Source organism: Triturus cristatus, chromosome 4_1, assembly GCF_964204655.1.
Source record: "Triturus cristatus chromosome 4_1, aTriCri1.1, whole genome shotgun sequence".
NCBI lineage: Eukaryota > Metazoa > Chordata > Amphibia > Caudata > Salamandridae > Triturus > Triturus cristatus.
Genome location: NC_140585.1, coordinates 905,473,876 through 905,491,190, shown reverse-complemented (window position 1 = coordinate 905,491,190; position 17,315 = coordinate 905,473,876).

Below are 17,315 nucleotides of genomic sequence, written 5' to 3'. Positions count from 1 at the left end.
TGTTTATTGCACATTCTGTGGAGTGTTGCAGCTGTAGCAATACAGGGCCATGCAAAGCCCAAATTTCAGTTTTTGGCATATTGAGGGCAGCCAATTAGAGCCAAGCTCGTGCTCGGGGGTTAGGCTCTGCCAACATATGTACTTATCCAATCACTCCGCCAATTCTGAAGCAGTTATAAATTCACTATACACTCTCCTTGCAGTACTCTAATGATCCAGTCTCTATCTATGTACTTATACAATGACCAAGACAAAGTTACATAACCGAAGTTTTCCACACTGCCAGAGGTAACATGGTTGTGAGCACTGTCCACAGCAGAATGTTATGTGGTGGGGCCCAGGGGCAGCATCATGCATACATAATGAACACACGGACACAGTTAGATAGATAGTGGAACTGGGAACGGGCACATGCGCTTGGCCCCTTTTTAGTACCAGGGTCACATGTCCAGTGACGTCTGTGCTGGATGCATGTGGGGTGAGTGTAAGCCAGCCCTCAGGGAATGGTTGGTGCTGGCAACAAGTACAACAGCAATCATCGGATCACACACAGAGATTCAATCATAAAGGGTCCATGACTTGTGCTGCACTAAGGTAGGGGCACCAGATGTGAAATAATACACAAAAGATTCTATCGGAAAGCATTCATGACTTGTGGTACACTGAGGTAGGGGCAGCAGATCTGAAATCATACACAAAAGATACTATCATAAAGGGTCCATGAGGAGTTGTGGTGAACTGAGGTTGGGACATCAAAAGCATTCCGCGTGTGCACAGCTAGCGATGATGCATGGTCCGGGAGGGCCGCACTGGTAGCAATGTCTGTTGCCTACTGGACTGCATCATCTGCAATCAAAACTCGATCTGAATTATGAGCCCTGCTGTCCGCAATGTAGATCAAAGGCAGTAGTCACCACAGACATCGAGGAATGCTTTTTGTCACTTCCTCTTGACAAAATCCGAGGACATAGAGTACAATTTTGTCTGCAATTACTAAATCATGTCTCAATGTAAATTGTGAGCTCTGCTGACCACAGTGTGGGCGTATGGAACTAAAGATTAAATATGTATGGACTACATTGTCGAATATGTAGGTTTCAGGGACGTTATAGTTAGTTGCCTACTTGACTCTGAAATTAATGAATCAAGACTGAATTTGAATTGTGAGCCCTGCTAACTACAGTGTAGGCTGGAGGCAGCGGCCAGCAAGGACAGACAGCCACGTGGCGTTGACTTGAGCTGCACAGTTAGTGGCATCAGAAGCATTCGGCGTGTGCGGAGCCTGCGATGATGCGTGGTCCGGGCGGGCCGCACTGGTAGCAATGTCTTTTGTCTAATGAATTCTGCCTTAATAAGGGTACGTGGTGATGGCTTTTGGTGCACTGAGTTAGTGGCACCTGAAGCACTCAGCGTGTGCGCTCCCTGCGATGATGGTTGGTCTGGGCGGGCCGCACTGGTAGCAATATCTTTTGTCTGATGAATTCTGCCTTAATAAGGCCACGTTGCATTGACATGTGGTGCACTGAGATGGTGGTACCTCTGGCGCTCAGCGTGTACGCAGCCTGTGATGATGCATGGTCCGGGCGGACCGCACTGGGAGCAATGTGTCTTGCCTACTGGACTGCGTCATCTGCAATCGCAACTCCATCTGAATTGTGAGCCCTGCTGTCCGCAGTGTAGATCGAAGGCAGTAGTCTGTACAGACATAACTCTATGGTGCTGTGCAACTGTGTTCGCAGGGAGCCTGTGTTGAGGAGGCCCGCGGTCATGGCAGTAGCCACGTGGCAGGGTGAGGGCTACCGCTCTGGCAGACGCATTGGTTTTCACACAAGTGAACCACACCCAGAGCCCCGGCCTATTTATTCACACTTCTATGCTGGAGTGGCGTACTTTGGACCAGCCCACTGCGCTTCCGCTTACAGGGGACGATGACACAGGTACATTACCGAGATCTTCCCCACTGCCTAAGGTAACATGGTTGCGTCCACTGTCCACAACACTACAAGCACCAGCAGTATATGTACACATGGAGAGGTTTGTGCTCTGCATAGTGAGGTCTGTCCAGCACATCACCGCTACACTTGGTATTGTGTGCATTATTATTGGTGGGTGACTTGCGTCCTTCACACATGTTTGGTTGCCACATCTCGCAACATTCAGCTATTGTGTGGCTAAGGGCCATGCCGGTTTTGGAAGGTCCGCTGTCCTGTTGTGTGCTGCCTCAGTGGTAGTAGGGGGGGTGGTCTGGGGGGAGGTCCTAAGGGTGGTGGCAGTAGGTTTTGTGGCCTTCTTGGGTGTCGGAGGTGCATGATCAGTAGCTCTATGACATGTGTTGGTCTTCAGATGTTTATTCTGGGCTGGGCTCCCTTTCACACTGTAGGTAGCCATCCTACTTTACACCAGTAAAAGGCAGATGTTACATTCCTACTGCTAACGCAGCTTATCACCTGTTTTTGTATCACACTGCAGATTTGGCTGCTCGTTGAAAATATCGGGAAGTGGTGTTTTCGTGTTATTTTTGCACAGGAACGCCTACTCTGCATACTATTAGCGTTAGTTGTTGCTCTCATTTGTGGCGATTTTTTTTGCGACGCAATTTTTGAAAACTGACAATATCAGCTGTTGAGAATGGAATGATAATTTAAAATCACTGAAACAACTATAGGTTTAATGAACATTCTAATTAGAAATTAGCATTTAAAAAACCTTTGACATTCACTGAAAAAATCATAGATCTCAGGGACGTTATAGTTAGAAATTAGCATTTAAAAAATCTTAGAAATTCACTGAAAAAACCATAGGTTTCAGGGACGTTATAGTTAGTTGGACATTTCACTCATACAAAACCAGAGAAATTCAAACATTATAGTTAGTAGAGCTAAGTATAACTCGCGCCCCCGCAATGCACTGCTGATGACGTCACATATTACAGCACTTATGACATGGTCAGTGACATCACTGATGACATCACTGATCGCATCTCAAATGACATCACTGATGACATCACTGATTACATCATCCACGTGATAATCTGATGCACCTCTTCACACCCTAAAATAACCTTTGATACACCCACTCTAAAATACAGACTATCATTTTCAAAACCATAGACAAATCAATAGCAGTTACTATGTACCCACTGGCTAATTGCTAGCTATAGACACACATTCATCCATTCACCCATACAGTTACTCATACATGCAGTCACTCATCAATACAGCACTAATATATGTACTCATACACCTATACAAACACTCATACACGTCACTCATCCATAGAGTTATTGACACACCTAGCTAGTCATGTAAAGAATCAATAACACTGCCATTTACTCACCTATACAGTTACACATTCACTATCTAACCTCTTCATACAGATATTAACATATACTTACTCTCTTATACAATCACTGACACAAGCACACACTCATTTATACAGCCACTCTCACAATTACTCACTCTCACATATAGTCATTTATATACTCCAACACTCACATATACTGCCTTTCACATATGTAGTTACTCACACATATACCAGTGAGACATACATTCACTAACCAACACACTGATACACACACTCACTCACCTATACAGCTATTTCCACATGCACTATTGAAACCATACACCCAGTAAATTATCCACTCACACATGTAGGCAGAAAGTCACACACCACCCACCCACCCACCTACACACACACTGAGACACCCATACAGATACTCATACAACCAGTAAGTAACCCATATAGACAGTCATGTTCCTAATCATCAACCCATGAAGCAGCTTAATCAACAACTGAGAGACTGATACAGACATTCACACAGTTTAGTCACTAACCCATGCATTCAGTAAGACACATTTAATCACTAACTTATGCAGTCAGTCACACACCTATTAAATCCTCCACCCACACACTTATACACCAACTCATTCTTTAATATACCTTGGCATTAACATATATAAAATATATTGAAACTTTACAGAAACATACATTCACTGGATGATGTCATCAGTGATGTCATTAGTGATGTCATTTGAGGTGTCATCAGTGATGTCACTGACCATGTCATGAGTGATGTATTATGTGACATCATCAGCAGTGCATTGCGGGGACGCGAGTTTTAGTTGGCTCTACTAACTATAATGTTCGAATTTCTCTGGTTTTGTACGAGTGAAATGTCCAACCAACTATAACATCCCCGAAACCTATGGTTTTTTCAGTGAATTTACATATATATATATATATATACATATATATCTTCAAGGATTGTTTTTGTCGAGGAAGGAACACCTTCCTGCACAATGCCCAGAGACATTTTCCTCTGCTCACAGACAGAATATCAGAAACAGAAATATTGTGCAGACATAATATCGTGTCATAAAATCATGGGCCAAAATATTGAGAAGGTAACTGCAAATAGGTGAGTATAGATCAGAGACCTCCCAGTTATGATGCGATGCTGCGTTACACTTTAAAGGAGACCCCGGCATGTACAATATTATCCCTGTACTCCTGGGGCTGCTTGTGAATCATCTCTAGCTGCCTCTCACTACCCCTCCCTTTCCCAGGTCGTAACAAGGTGATGAGCTGGGAAGGGGAGGGAATGCAGCCTTTGGAAGTCAGCCAGCATGAGGATTTTTGGAACTGCCAACTTCTGAAGCAGAAACGCCGCAGACTGTTGGTGTGCAGTAAGTTCGTCTGTTACACCAACTGGAAGACAAAACTGTTTTGGTAAGTGTTCACCTCTCCTTCACTCTATCTTTACTCTTTCCCTCCCTTGCTCTCTCCCTTGTCCTTACTTTTTTTCTCACTCTTTTTCTCCTGTTGCTCGCTTCTCCTTTTCCCCGTATTTATGGAAAGAAAGCAGCAGGAAATAAATTAGGAACTTGCTAGGGCTTTGTCAGCAAAAGCACTGTAAATTGTGCAAGACTGAGAAGAAATAATAAACGATGCTTCTAAAAGTCATATATCGTGGACTTTTGCCATCTGTTTCTCGAAAGTACGTTACCTAATTAAATTAAATGAGGCAACTTACTTTCTAAACACAAACGTACGTGCTGGATAAATGAACATTTTTCAGAAACATCGTGTTGGTTGCTTCACAATCAGGCAGAAATTAGAATGCTGCCTCCTAATGTGACCCTAGCTCCAATTAAATGCGCTCCCCCTTGAGCACTTCAATTGGAGAAATAGAACAGCATACACACATGTAACTATATCCCCAGTGCAATGTAAACTCTGTACGTGGCCCACATTATTATAGAAGAGAATTATAGTATAAATAAATCAAACACAATAGATTTTCGTATAATTGGTATTCTTTGGTACACATGCATCAAGCTAAATTGCAAGTGCAAAAATTGCGAATCGCTAAAACAGGCCCTTTATGCTCACAAATTAGCCCTCTGCAATGCATCAAATCAAATCTGCAAAATAATAAGAAATTCACAAAAATGAGGAATCGCAACATTTGAGAGGCCCAAAATTGTGATTCCTTATTTGCGATTCACTATTACAGAGTCGCAAAGCTATACTAGAAAAGTTGCAAATAGCGATTTCCGTGAAAATCGCAAAATTGCGATTGCAAAATACCGAATTTTTGAGGCAGGTTGTAAACAGGTGAAAACAATCAAAACTGGTGGTGAACATCAGCAAAGTATTTAAACAGGCCCACCAGGCCTCAGAATGTTTCACAATGGCATCACTCTACGTCATGGGGAGGAAGATGAGGCTAAGAGCAGCAGCACAGAGGAGAAGGAGGATACAGGAGCGCATTACATTGTTGGGGCAAACAGAGGAAGAGATCCATGACAAGTGTAGGTTAAATGCTGACATGATCCGTGATCTGATTGCTGAACTGGATCCCCTACTGCAGCGCCAGACTCGCAGGCCACATGCCATTCCCACTCATGTGCAGGTCCTATGTTCCCTGCACCTACTAGCTTCAGGTAGCTTCCAGGGTGTAGTAGCTGGAGGGGTGTCACAAAGTGCCCTGTCACTTTTTTTTTACTTCATTCCTCAACGCCATGTTGACCAGGATACACCACCACATTAGCTTCACCTCAATCCCACAGGATTTGCTTAAGACAAAACTAGACTTCTATCAGGTAGCCCGGTTTCCCCATGTAATAGGTTGCATTGATGGAACACATGTAGCTATTTGTCTACCATCAGTGAATGAGTACATCTTGAGGAACCGGAAATCCTACCATTCACTGAATGTCCAAGTAGTCTGCAATGCTAAAAACATCATCACTGACATAGTGGCACATACCCTGGCAGCACACATGACTCGTACATATTCCGATACAGTGGCATACACACTCGTCTCCTTTGGGGTCAATTTGGAGAAGGATATCTGCTACGGAAACAGATGTTACAATATCTCTGACAGTATGTACAATTGGTAATGCATATCTGTCACTAACCGTTTGCTTACTACCCTGTAGGTGACAGTGCATACTCTGTGCGCAACTACATCTTGACACCACACCTCAACTCAAGTACCCCAAGTGAGCAGCGTTACAATGCAGTGCACATCGCAACACAAAACGTCATAAAGGGCACCTTTGGCCTACTGAAAAGTAGGTTTCACTGCCTCTACAAGACTGGCGGGGCATTGCAGTACCGACCAGAGACCTGCTGCAGAATTCTGGCCACCTGTGCTATGTTGCACAACATCGCTACTAGGAGATGCATACCCCTGGAACTGTCAGACAGCGAGCCTGAGGAGGACTACCAACCAGTTCAACCACTACAAACAGCAGCTAGGGCAAGCTTAGCAGAAGGGAGAAGGAGACGTGCAGAAATTACACAGCATTATTTTTGAGGTGGGTAATGATGAGACAAGACACAGCATGGTAGAACTGTACCGGATATATTCTAATGTAGAAATGTGGTAGTGTGAATGCACACATACCAGGTGCTAAATAGCACAGTAGGTGTAAACCAAAAAAAAACAGCAAGCCATAATCATTGGACTTGAATGTCAGTCACAACTTTGGCCATGATAATGGTTACATCACCAAATACGAGGTAGTCTGCCAACGCCACCCTATTTTTCGCTTCCACGCACTCCCAAATGCCGTTTGTTGGCCTCATCCACATCCCTCGTGGAACCTTCAGAAGCTGCGGTACTCCTAGTAGTGCGCCTCCGGCATGCAGTCATAGGCACCAAGAGACTATGGAGGCTGGATGCCTCCTCACTCTCCCCAACCCCCAATACATTGCAGCCCCCAGCAGAAGCAGTCTGAAATTGCTCTACTGCATTTGTGACCCAGACGAGTCCCCTGGCTACATCCCCACAGCAATGGCCCATATCGACCTGCATGGTCACAGAACCAAGGGATAGCACAGCTGTGTTGGTGCTCAGCCTGTTGATGGATCTTGTGTAGCCATCTAGGCGCCCTAGAAAATGGCGATGCCTTTTTCTTTGGGACACCTGGTCCTCCTTCATCACCCTGCATAGCTCCTGTATGGCCTCATTGGACTGTCTATTCCCTTCCACCGCTGCTGTGGTCAGCTCTTTCAAGCAGTCCCTCATGTCTGCCATTTTGTAAGACATAGTGCAAAGTTGTGCCTGCATTATTCTCATGTTCTTTGCTTGCAGGCGCTGCACCCTCAGCATTTGGCTCTCCAGGCCATCCCAGACATTTGGACTTTCATCCTCTGGTGTTGTCATCTGTGCCCTTGACCTGCGCCTCCGTGTTAGGTTATTGCTGCACCGGACCTGTGAGTGGGGTCTTGTCGTGGGTGTAGGTGGAGGCTGGGATGTCTGGGGATCTTGTTCGCTCTCTTCCTCAACTTCCATGCAGGTAGTGGTGGGACTGTGGACCTGCGTCTAGTGGGTGCAGGGTTTGTGGTTTGTGGGGCCACGGGTGTCTCCACATTTGCCTTAGCTGGAGTCTCCTGTGTGTCTCCACCTTCAGTTCCCTCTGACTCCTGTGCAGCTGCATCTGTGATGTTAAACAGAGCAATTTTCAATTATTATGTAAATATTTGTGTCTCACATAGTGCATTTTTCAGTTCTATTAAATTAATAACTGACTCACAGTGTCCATATGTTGTACTTCCTAGTTGCACTTGTGGGCAACAATGCTGTTTTCCTATCAACTTCGCTTCCATGCCTGTTCCTCCCATAATGCATTTAGGTGTAGCAAGTAAAAGGTGGACTGGAGTATGATTCTGCACACTGGACCTGATCTTACGAGATCTTTCTAATTTTCTATTCTGCATTAAATGGACATTTGCATGCATCTTACCTTGTGATGTACTGGCCGGTGCAGAGGTGTCCAACTCCGTCACTCCGACTACAGCTTCAGGCTGGAGTGTGCTCTCCACTAGGTCCTCCAGGGGGTGTATTCCCAGGCAGTGTTGCAGGTCCACCTCCAGCCTGCTTTGCCTCTGAAAGCCTGTCAGCAACCCTCTCCTTTGCAAGGCTGCGCAGGCCATACCACCATTTGCGCGGGTCTTCTATTGTGCGGTGGGTGACACCCACTGCTTTCACTTTGGATTGTATCCTGAACCAGATTTCTCGCTTCTCTGACTCAGGGACCTGGAGTGATAATTTGCCAAACACCTTATCAGGGCTCCTCACTAGCTCCTCAATGAGGATATCTATCTCCTTCTCACTAAATTTCAGTTTTCTTTTTCGATTAGCAGCCTTCTTCCCAGTTGCTCCCGAAGCCATGCTTTTGTCCCAGGACAGTTTTGGCAAAGCAGAAATTGGAACTTTAGCTGGGCTCCTGCACTCTGCCTCCTCCTCTGACTCTCTCAGTGTACTGGAATCAGCATGGGATGCATCACTTCCTGACTGTGATGTCATTAAGCTGCACCAAAAGCGACTCGCAAATAGCGAGATCGCAATTTGCGTAATCGCCATTTGCGATCTTGCTTTTTGCGATTTCACTATTTGCTAGTCGGTAATATGTATTCACTAATACTGATTGCGTATATTAGCGAATCACAATTTATTTACCAATTATTTTGGTGCATTGCATTTTGCAAATCCTTATTAGGGATTCCTTAAAAATGCTATTAAGGAATCGCAAAATCAAACTTTGATGCATGTACACCTAAACTCCCATCTTTGATTTTTATTTGTGATAAACAATGACATTGAGTTTTAGTGAAATACAATATTTGTCTAAGATCACATAATTTAAGGGGTGAATCCGCGATTTATTCAGATTTTCTTGTTTCACTCCTTACAAATCAGCCACTGAATGGGTATCTAGTTGTCTTTCGTTCTGTAAAGGCTTTGTTTTTGAACCTCTGTGTGCAGTTTTTATTTAGTGCAAACTAGATCCGAAGATATCTTAGTACTTTCCATGAGCACCAATTACATTGCACAAGGTCACAGTGGGAGGGATGGGCGGAAACAGAATCTAGGAGGCTTAATATGTGGCTCAAGTTTGACGAAATATTATTGAACAGTATTGTAAAGAAACAAAGGCAATCAAATCTCAAAGGGTAAGGATTCTCCTCAGGGTGTTCCCTCAGTCACTCTTCTCTTTTCCTTTTCCTTCTTTCCAGGAATCTTCAATCAAAGTGGTCAGGATGTTGTATCACCGGATTCTCTCAAAAGAGAAGAAAGCAGTGGTAAGTAGAAAGTTCCTACTTTTGTGTCTGAGTAACCGTCACCATACCAGAAGTGGAATTAGAGGGAGCTGGAAAAATACAGTAAAACAACCTGTGCCGGTCAAGAAAGTTGTTATGTGATTCTATACACCTTTCCCGAGTTTCCACGCTATCCCTTGACTCAGAGAACAGCCTTCTACCCCATATAAAACAGCAGGTAATGAAATAAGAAAACGAAACAAGCAGTCAAAATATCATGCGGAGCTGTTTCCTCATATAGCACAGCAGGAAATTACTAAAGAAATGACACAATCATCCAATATATCATGCAGGGCTTTTTCTCACTATTATAGTGTGGAATCAGGGTACAGTCTGGCACTCAATCAGGGTGATGTCACCTCGTGACCCTCCTTTACTCTTTATTCCCCCCCTCACTTTCCTCCCCCCTGTCCGAGACACTCACAGCGTTGGCCACAATTCTACAACTCTCCTGAGTAGCGGCGGTTTGAACGCAATCTCCGGGGGGCGTCCACCAGTCCTCGCACCAGTCCTCCGCTTCCCCAGTAATCTCTTCCTCTCCCATTGAGTCTGCTGGGCTCTCTGGGTCCTTCGGCGGGTCGTCTTCAGAGTTCCTATCCTCCAGGCTCATCCACCACTCTGCGTCTTCCGGGTTCTTCCTCACTTCTCCTTCCTGTTCCTCCTCTTCCGGCTTCTGCCTCGGTTTCCATTCGTCAAAGCCAGTAAAAGAACTGTATTTATTGCCCATTTAGCACAAATATAGTGCACCAAAATGTAACATTTTCTCAGGAAGACCCCTCCCCGGAACCCTCATTTCAAAATGCCAGGCTTACTCACTTCGGTCACATGCACTATACTTCATTCATTGGTCTTACACCCCACCTCTTTGACATTTCACCAGCTGCCACTGCTTCATATATAGGATCCAAACAAAGACAACATCTTGTCAACCACATACCCTACGTTGGAAAGTACACTGACAATGTAGGCAAGTGCTTCTGTGCCTCACATAGGGGTAGTACGCGATATGTAAATGTTGCATTACCATACAATTCACTGCTTTGTATTTTGCAATACACACTGTATTAGAGATGAATAGATGAATAACTGTCCTAGTGATTTGGCGATTAAACACAACAACAGTAGAAATTAATGATAACGTGGATAAAATATTTACTCTTCTCTTCAAAGATTATGTGGCCAGTTTACCCTCTATTGACAAAATAAAGTCTATGTTGTGCACCTAGCAGTGGCAACAGGAACAAAATTCAACCAGTTTTAAGACTGCCAATGCAATTTGGCCGACTGGGTGGTACAGTCAGTTCAGTGGACACTGCTAACATGACAGTCGCAAGCGGCTCGCAAGTTAAAATCCTGGCAGGGACTCCTTGCACTTCAAACAATATTAAGAAAACTTATATATTACATTAAATTTGAAGCAAATTAAAGAACAGAAGTATTTAAAATGTATGAAAAAGAAATTAATGAAGGCAAGATTGATCAATAATAACCTGGAAGTGTGAGTCTTATCAAAGACCCAGGAGAGCAGAAACATAGCAGCCCCAACATCCAACTCTTTAGGGTGTGTTAAATTCCAAACTGCTGGGGCTCGAATTGCGAAGAAAAGTAGCAAATCTCCACATGCAGTAGAACTACTGTGAACAGTTGTAGATTTACTACCTTTGCAAATTCACAGACATTCCCAGCAGTATGCCCAGAAAGCTGGACCAGGCACAGCTTTCCAGATGTACTTCTGGGAATTTCATTTGGCATATTCCCCATGATCCCACTTCTCCAATGTGCAATTTTACGAAGTGTAAAAATTTGTCCTGGGGAAAAACAGCCTGATGTGTAAATTCCCCCCTTTTCCTTTTCTTGTTCTTTTATGAATGGGAAAAAAGAGTTTCCACCATAGAAAAAAGTCCTTTTTCCTACACACCAACCAAGGTTTGGGGTAATCCATTCTCTTTGCCGCTCCGAAAAGGGAGCTACTTTGGACCTTTACTGGATAAAAAGGATTAAAGCCTCTGATCATTTACAAGGTGAAAATGATTGGATGTGAGTATGTGAATGCCCACAAACTCACAAGTTTCAGGGCATTCTCAAACTTTTAGAGGCAATCTGTGCCTTGGTCTTCCAACTCACCCCCCTTTGCCTGTAGTTTAATTCTGTATTACCACGTGCAGCCGGTACAGGTAAGAGTGGTGGGGTGATTGGGTGGGGGGGCGGAATTGCCATATGATGGGATAGGTAAAATAAATAAAACCACTTTCAGCAATGGGGTGAGCTCAAGGTAAGTGGTCTTATTTATTTTATTTTCTCTAACCCGTCATATGTCGACCTTCCCCCCTGCCCTGCCCCAACCTCGCTCCATCACCCACAGTTCTTATCTGTACCGGCAGCCCCTGTGTATTACGTTGGCGTCAGTCATAGTTTTGCATTGGCTTTAAGCTCCTGGTTTTTTGCATAGAATTTCAGGTACTACACAGGAAAGGATGGGCAGAGTTACACAAATAAGTTATAGAAAGATCAACACTGGTCTAAAAGGAACCCATTCTTAAGAGTGAATCCACAAGGCTTCATGCAGGACTTAAGAGCTTCCAGGTGGTTGTTTAGAGTTTCATGCTCTTAAGACCAGGTATCAATGCCCAGCCTTTTTATCTATCCGTAATTGCCAAACCAGGAGATAAAAGAAATCAAATATTGATACTTTTAATACCTGTGATAGAAACTTGGAATAACAAGGATAAAAATGCAAGTACTGAGACCAGCTGACGGAAGGCTATATTCAAAATGTATAGAAAATAAGAAAGACTGTAATTGTGTCCAGTAATTGTGTAGCTGTAAATTTGCCATTCAATAATTTCTATTATGCTACTATATAATTATGCATAAACCTTGATTATTGGCTTACTAGTATTTCGCCCATTTTCCCTAAGCCAATGGCAACTACATTCCTTTCTTTAATGGGACAGCTGAAAAAAAAGAAAAAATGTCTTGTGGGAACTGTGAAAGCTAAATGTGTTACAATGTGGTGCTCTAGAAATCTTGCTGCGGCAACAAATGATGGATGGAATGTTGAATCGATCAAACGTTCACCCTCAGTCAAGTGATCTGGGTTAAATCCATTTTTCATTTGCTCACTACGCCAGACCAGTTTGGACTCAGCCATATGTAAATGAGTCTTGACCCTGTTGCTCATGGTAACAGTCAAGCCCGAACAGCCAGGCCAGGTCCAGCCTGAACTGGAAACAAGCATCCTGGGACCAGTTTTGGGGTATCATGAACCTAATTTTTAGTCACTAATTTCAAATTCCATCACAAATTTCAATTTTCAATTTTATTTTTAATGTATATATATATTATCTACTTGCGGTCGCCAGTAGATAGTTATTGTTAGGACCGAGTTCCCATAGGAAATCTGAAAATTCTATTTTGAATAACTTTGGCGCTGGTTGACTTATCTTCATGAAATTTTCAAAACTAGTGGGGCGCTCCGCTCAGCTCCTACCCTGAAAGTCTCGAGGTGATTCGTCAAGCGGGGGCTGAGAAAAAAGGGGGGTCCCAAAATGCGTTTTCCCCATGCATTTTCCCATAGGACCTTTAGTCGAAGGAACAGCCCGAACGGCTGAACGGAATTACACCAAATTTGGCAAAAAGGTAGCCCTTGGTTCACACTCGTGCCTTTTGCTTAAATGGTGTAAATCCGTTCAGTAGTTCCTGAGAAAACAAAAAGTAAAATCACATATATATCTGGGCGGAGCCTAACCACACATCTCATCGTGAGATCTGATTGGCTGTCAGCACTTCATCCAAGAAGTGTTGGCAGCCATCTTGGGACCAATATACATGATAGCACCTCATTAAAAAGCATTGCGGTTAATAGAAGGGTTTAAGACTTTAGTTATATTATAAATCATTTGTTGATGGTACCATACCCATTTTAGGAATTGTGGTGTGTTCTAAGTGATTTTACCATGTGAAAAAGCCTTCTGCTGTGATATCATGAATCATGTTTGCGAGAAAACTATTTTCTCATGCTTTTCCCACAGAGGTTTGGAAGGTGATCTATAAGCTAAACTGAGAGCATATTTTCTGTAAATTCACATTATCTTTCTGAGTCATGTGAGAATGAAGTCTGACATTCTCAGTAAAACATGTACATCCAACAAGGGCAGAGACTGTCAGTTGATTCCTTTGTGTTCTACTACAGCTTCCCAGAGTGTTCTAAAAAACAACTAGAGCGCTAACAGTCCTACTTATGACAAAAGTATGGCACACCTGAAGCCATCTTGGTTGGAATAAAGTGGTAACTCTTAAAACATTTAATTTAAAAAGGAACAAAATGAGGGGGTTCATTTTGCCATAGAAAGTAGGATTAGTGCTGCAGAAAGAAAATTTAGGGCACCTTTTGAGTGACTTCTCAAATCCTCTTCTATTTCATTAAATAATTCTGACATGCAGACTGAAACATGCACTTTGAATACCAGCAGCAAACTTCCCTGGTGAGCAGTAGCTTTACTACAGTGATCTAATAAGCAACTAGAGTGCTAACATTCTGAATTTATGGCATATGTGTGACACATCTGAATGCCTGCTTGATGGAATCAAAGTAAAAAACTGAAAGTATTTCCTACTGCTGAGACTGTAGTAAATGAGGAAATTAGGAAACATCATAACAAATAAGTCTCCCAAAATGGCCACCAGAGAAAAAAGAGCCCAAATGTAGCCCAAATATCACCCAGATGTAGCCCAAGTATAGCCCAATGACAGAATGTCCCAGAGTGTTCTAACGAACAACTAGAGCGCTAACAGTCTTACTTAGGACAAAAGTATGGCACACCTGAAGCCATCTTGATTGGAATAAAGTGGTAACACTCAAAACATTTAATTTACAAAGGAACAAAATGAGGGGGTTCATTTTGCCGTAGAAATTTGGATTAGTGCTGCAGAAAGAAAATTAGGGCACATTTTGACTTCTCAAATCCTCTTCTATTTCATAAAAAAATTCTGACATGCAGACTGAAACATGCACTTTGAATACCAGCAGCAGACTTCCCTGGTGAGCAGTAGCTTTACTACAGTGATCTAATGAGCAACTAGAGTGCTAACATTCAGAATTTATGGCAAATGTGTGACACATCTGAATGCCTTCTTGATGGAACCAAAGTAAAAAACTGAAAGTATTTCCTACTGAGGAAACTGCAGTAAATGAGGAAATTAGGAAACTTCATAACAAATAAATCTCCCAAGATGGCCACCAGAGACAAAAGAGCCCAAATGTAGCCCAAATATCACCCAGATGTAGCCCAAGTATAGCCCAATGACAGAATGTCCCAGAGTGTTCTAACGAACAACTAGAGCGCTAACAGTCTTACTTAGGACAAAAGTATGGCACACCTGAAGCCATCTTGATTGGAATAAAGTGGTAACACTCAAAACATTTAATTTACAAAGGAACAAAATGAGGGGGTTCATTTTGCCGTAGAAATTTGGATTAGTGCTGCAGAAAGAAAATTAGGGCACATTTTGACTTCTCAAATCCTCTTCTATTTCCTAAAAAGATTCTGACATGCAGACTGAAACATGCACTTTGAATACCAGCAGCAGATTCCCTGGTGAGCAGTAGTTTTACTACAGTGATCTAATGAGCAACTAGAGTGCTAACATTCAGAATTTATGGCAAATGTGTGACACATCTGAATGCCTTCTTGATGGAACCAAACTAAAAAACTGAAAGTATTCCCACTGAGGAGACTGCTGTAAATGAGGAAATTAGGAAACTTCATAACAATAAATCTCCCAAGATGGCCACCAGAGACAAAAGAGCCCAAATGTAGCCCAAATATCACCCAGATGTAGCCCAAGTATAGCCCAATGACAGAAGTATGCAAAACACTTATTTGTTGTGTATTTGCAGTTTTATATAGTGCAGACTTGTCAGGTATTGGAGTGCTTTACATGAGCATTGGTTACATCACACAAGATCAAATTCATTTTGGTTGTAGACATGGGGAGATTAAGTGATTTGACCAGAATCACAGAATGTTGAGCTGAAGCAGAAACTCTAACCTGGTTCCCCAGTTGCAAATAGGGGTGGGCGTAATTTGCGAAAGTGACTTTCGCAAATTATCGCGAAAATGTTAAAAATCTCCGCAAACACGCGGAAATATCGCGAAGATGCGGAAGTTTTTTTCCCGCCCGTTCGCGGTATTTTCTGCGTGGTCGCGGCTCGCCAACTTACCCATGCGGTTGCTCGCGGGCGCGGCCATCTTGTTTTCACTCTTCTCGCAGTGCATGATCGCGAGAAGAAAGACGTGATCGCACGACCAATGACATTACTGCGGGCGCGAACTGTCGCGAGACAGCGCAAATGGCTACCAACAATCCAAAATCTCGTGGAGAACGCGACTGGATCGGGAAAACTTGTCGGTGAATGCGGGGATTCAGGTAAGGCGATCGCGCGCACGCAAGAATGTATTATTTTACAGCGCGAGCAAGAAACAAATTATCGCTAAGCTGCGGAATGCGGAAATTTCGACATTTTCGCGCTCTCCGCGGAACGCGAAAATGTCAAATTATGGCAATTTCCGCGAGCGGAATGGAAATTTAGCCCAGGGCTAGTTGCAAAGTCTGCAGCTCTGTAAGTAACACCACATCCTCTCCCCTAGGTGCAATATTTAATCAAGTGGTCAACTGGATAAAAAAACATAAAAAGATTACAAATAATTTAAAAGTTCTTTGTCGCTATTTGAAAACTCAGAAAATATGTCCTCATTTTAGTTTTTTAGAGCACTAACCATAATTTTGATGCAAATAAGACCCTCTCATATATGTAATTTCTAAAGGAAATACTCTAGGTATTACAGCTTTGATTAGATCAAGATGACGTCAGGCGTGCCACACTTTTGTAATAAATATAGAATGTTAGCAATCTAGTTGTTCATTGGGATACTGTCAAGAGGCAGAGACCAGGGGCACGGACTCTGAAAATAGAAGGCAGGTAGGAGAGTGCAGATGCAACAATTTGACCACACTGGGCAGGCAGGACGGGCAGTGGCAGCACAACAGACTATGGAGGGCAGTGGAAAGGGGGGCAGGGGCAACAAACCAACAATACAGGACTGGCAAGAGAGGCTGTGGCAATATATTAGACCATTGTGGGCAGAAGGAAGAGGCAGTGGTAGTGCAACCATACATGCCAACAGACCCGTTTCAGCCAGGGAACGTCCAATGTTTTTAAGCTCAAATGGGCTTTATTTGATCTGTCTCCTATCTACAATCTCCTCTTTTTCAATGTAACTCAAAGGGGAAAATCAATACCCCAGTTGTTTTTCAAAATCTCCCTCTTACCAAGTTCAAAATGTTCGCAAGCATGGTACATTTGATCATGGTAGGCAGGAGGAATTGGGGTAGGGACATGGATTCGGATAACAGAGGACAGGAGGGACATGGAGAGGGGCACCAAACTGACCCTACAGGGCAGGCATCAGGGTTTGCAGCAGCACAATACACCACACAGCGCATGCAGGACGGGAGTGCAGCACAACAATCCATAGAAAGCAATAGGGAGGGGACAGGACCATGCACATGGACAACAGAGGACAGAGGGGAAAGAGGCAATGGTAGCTAGCTGACCATAATGGACAGACAGGAGTGAAAGCTGCAGCATAACAGACCATAAAGGGCAGGAGGGACGGATCAGGGGCATTACAATGGAA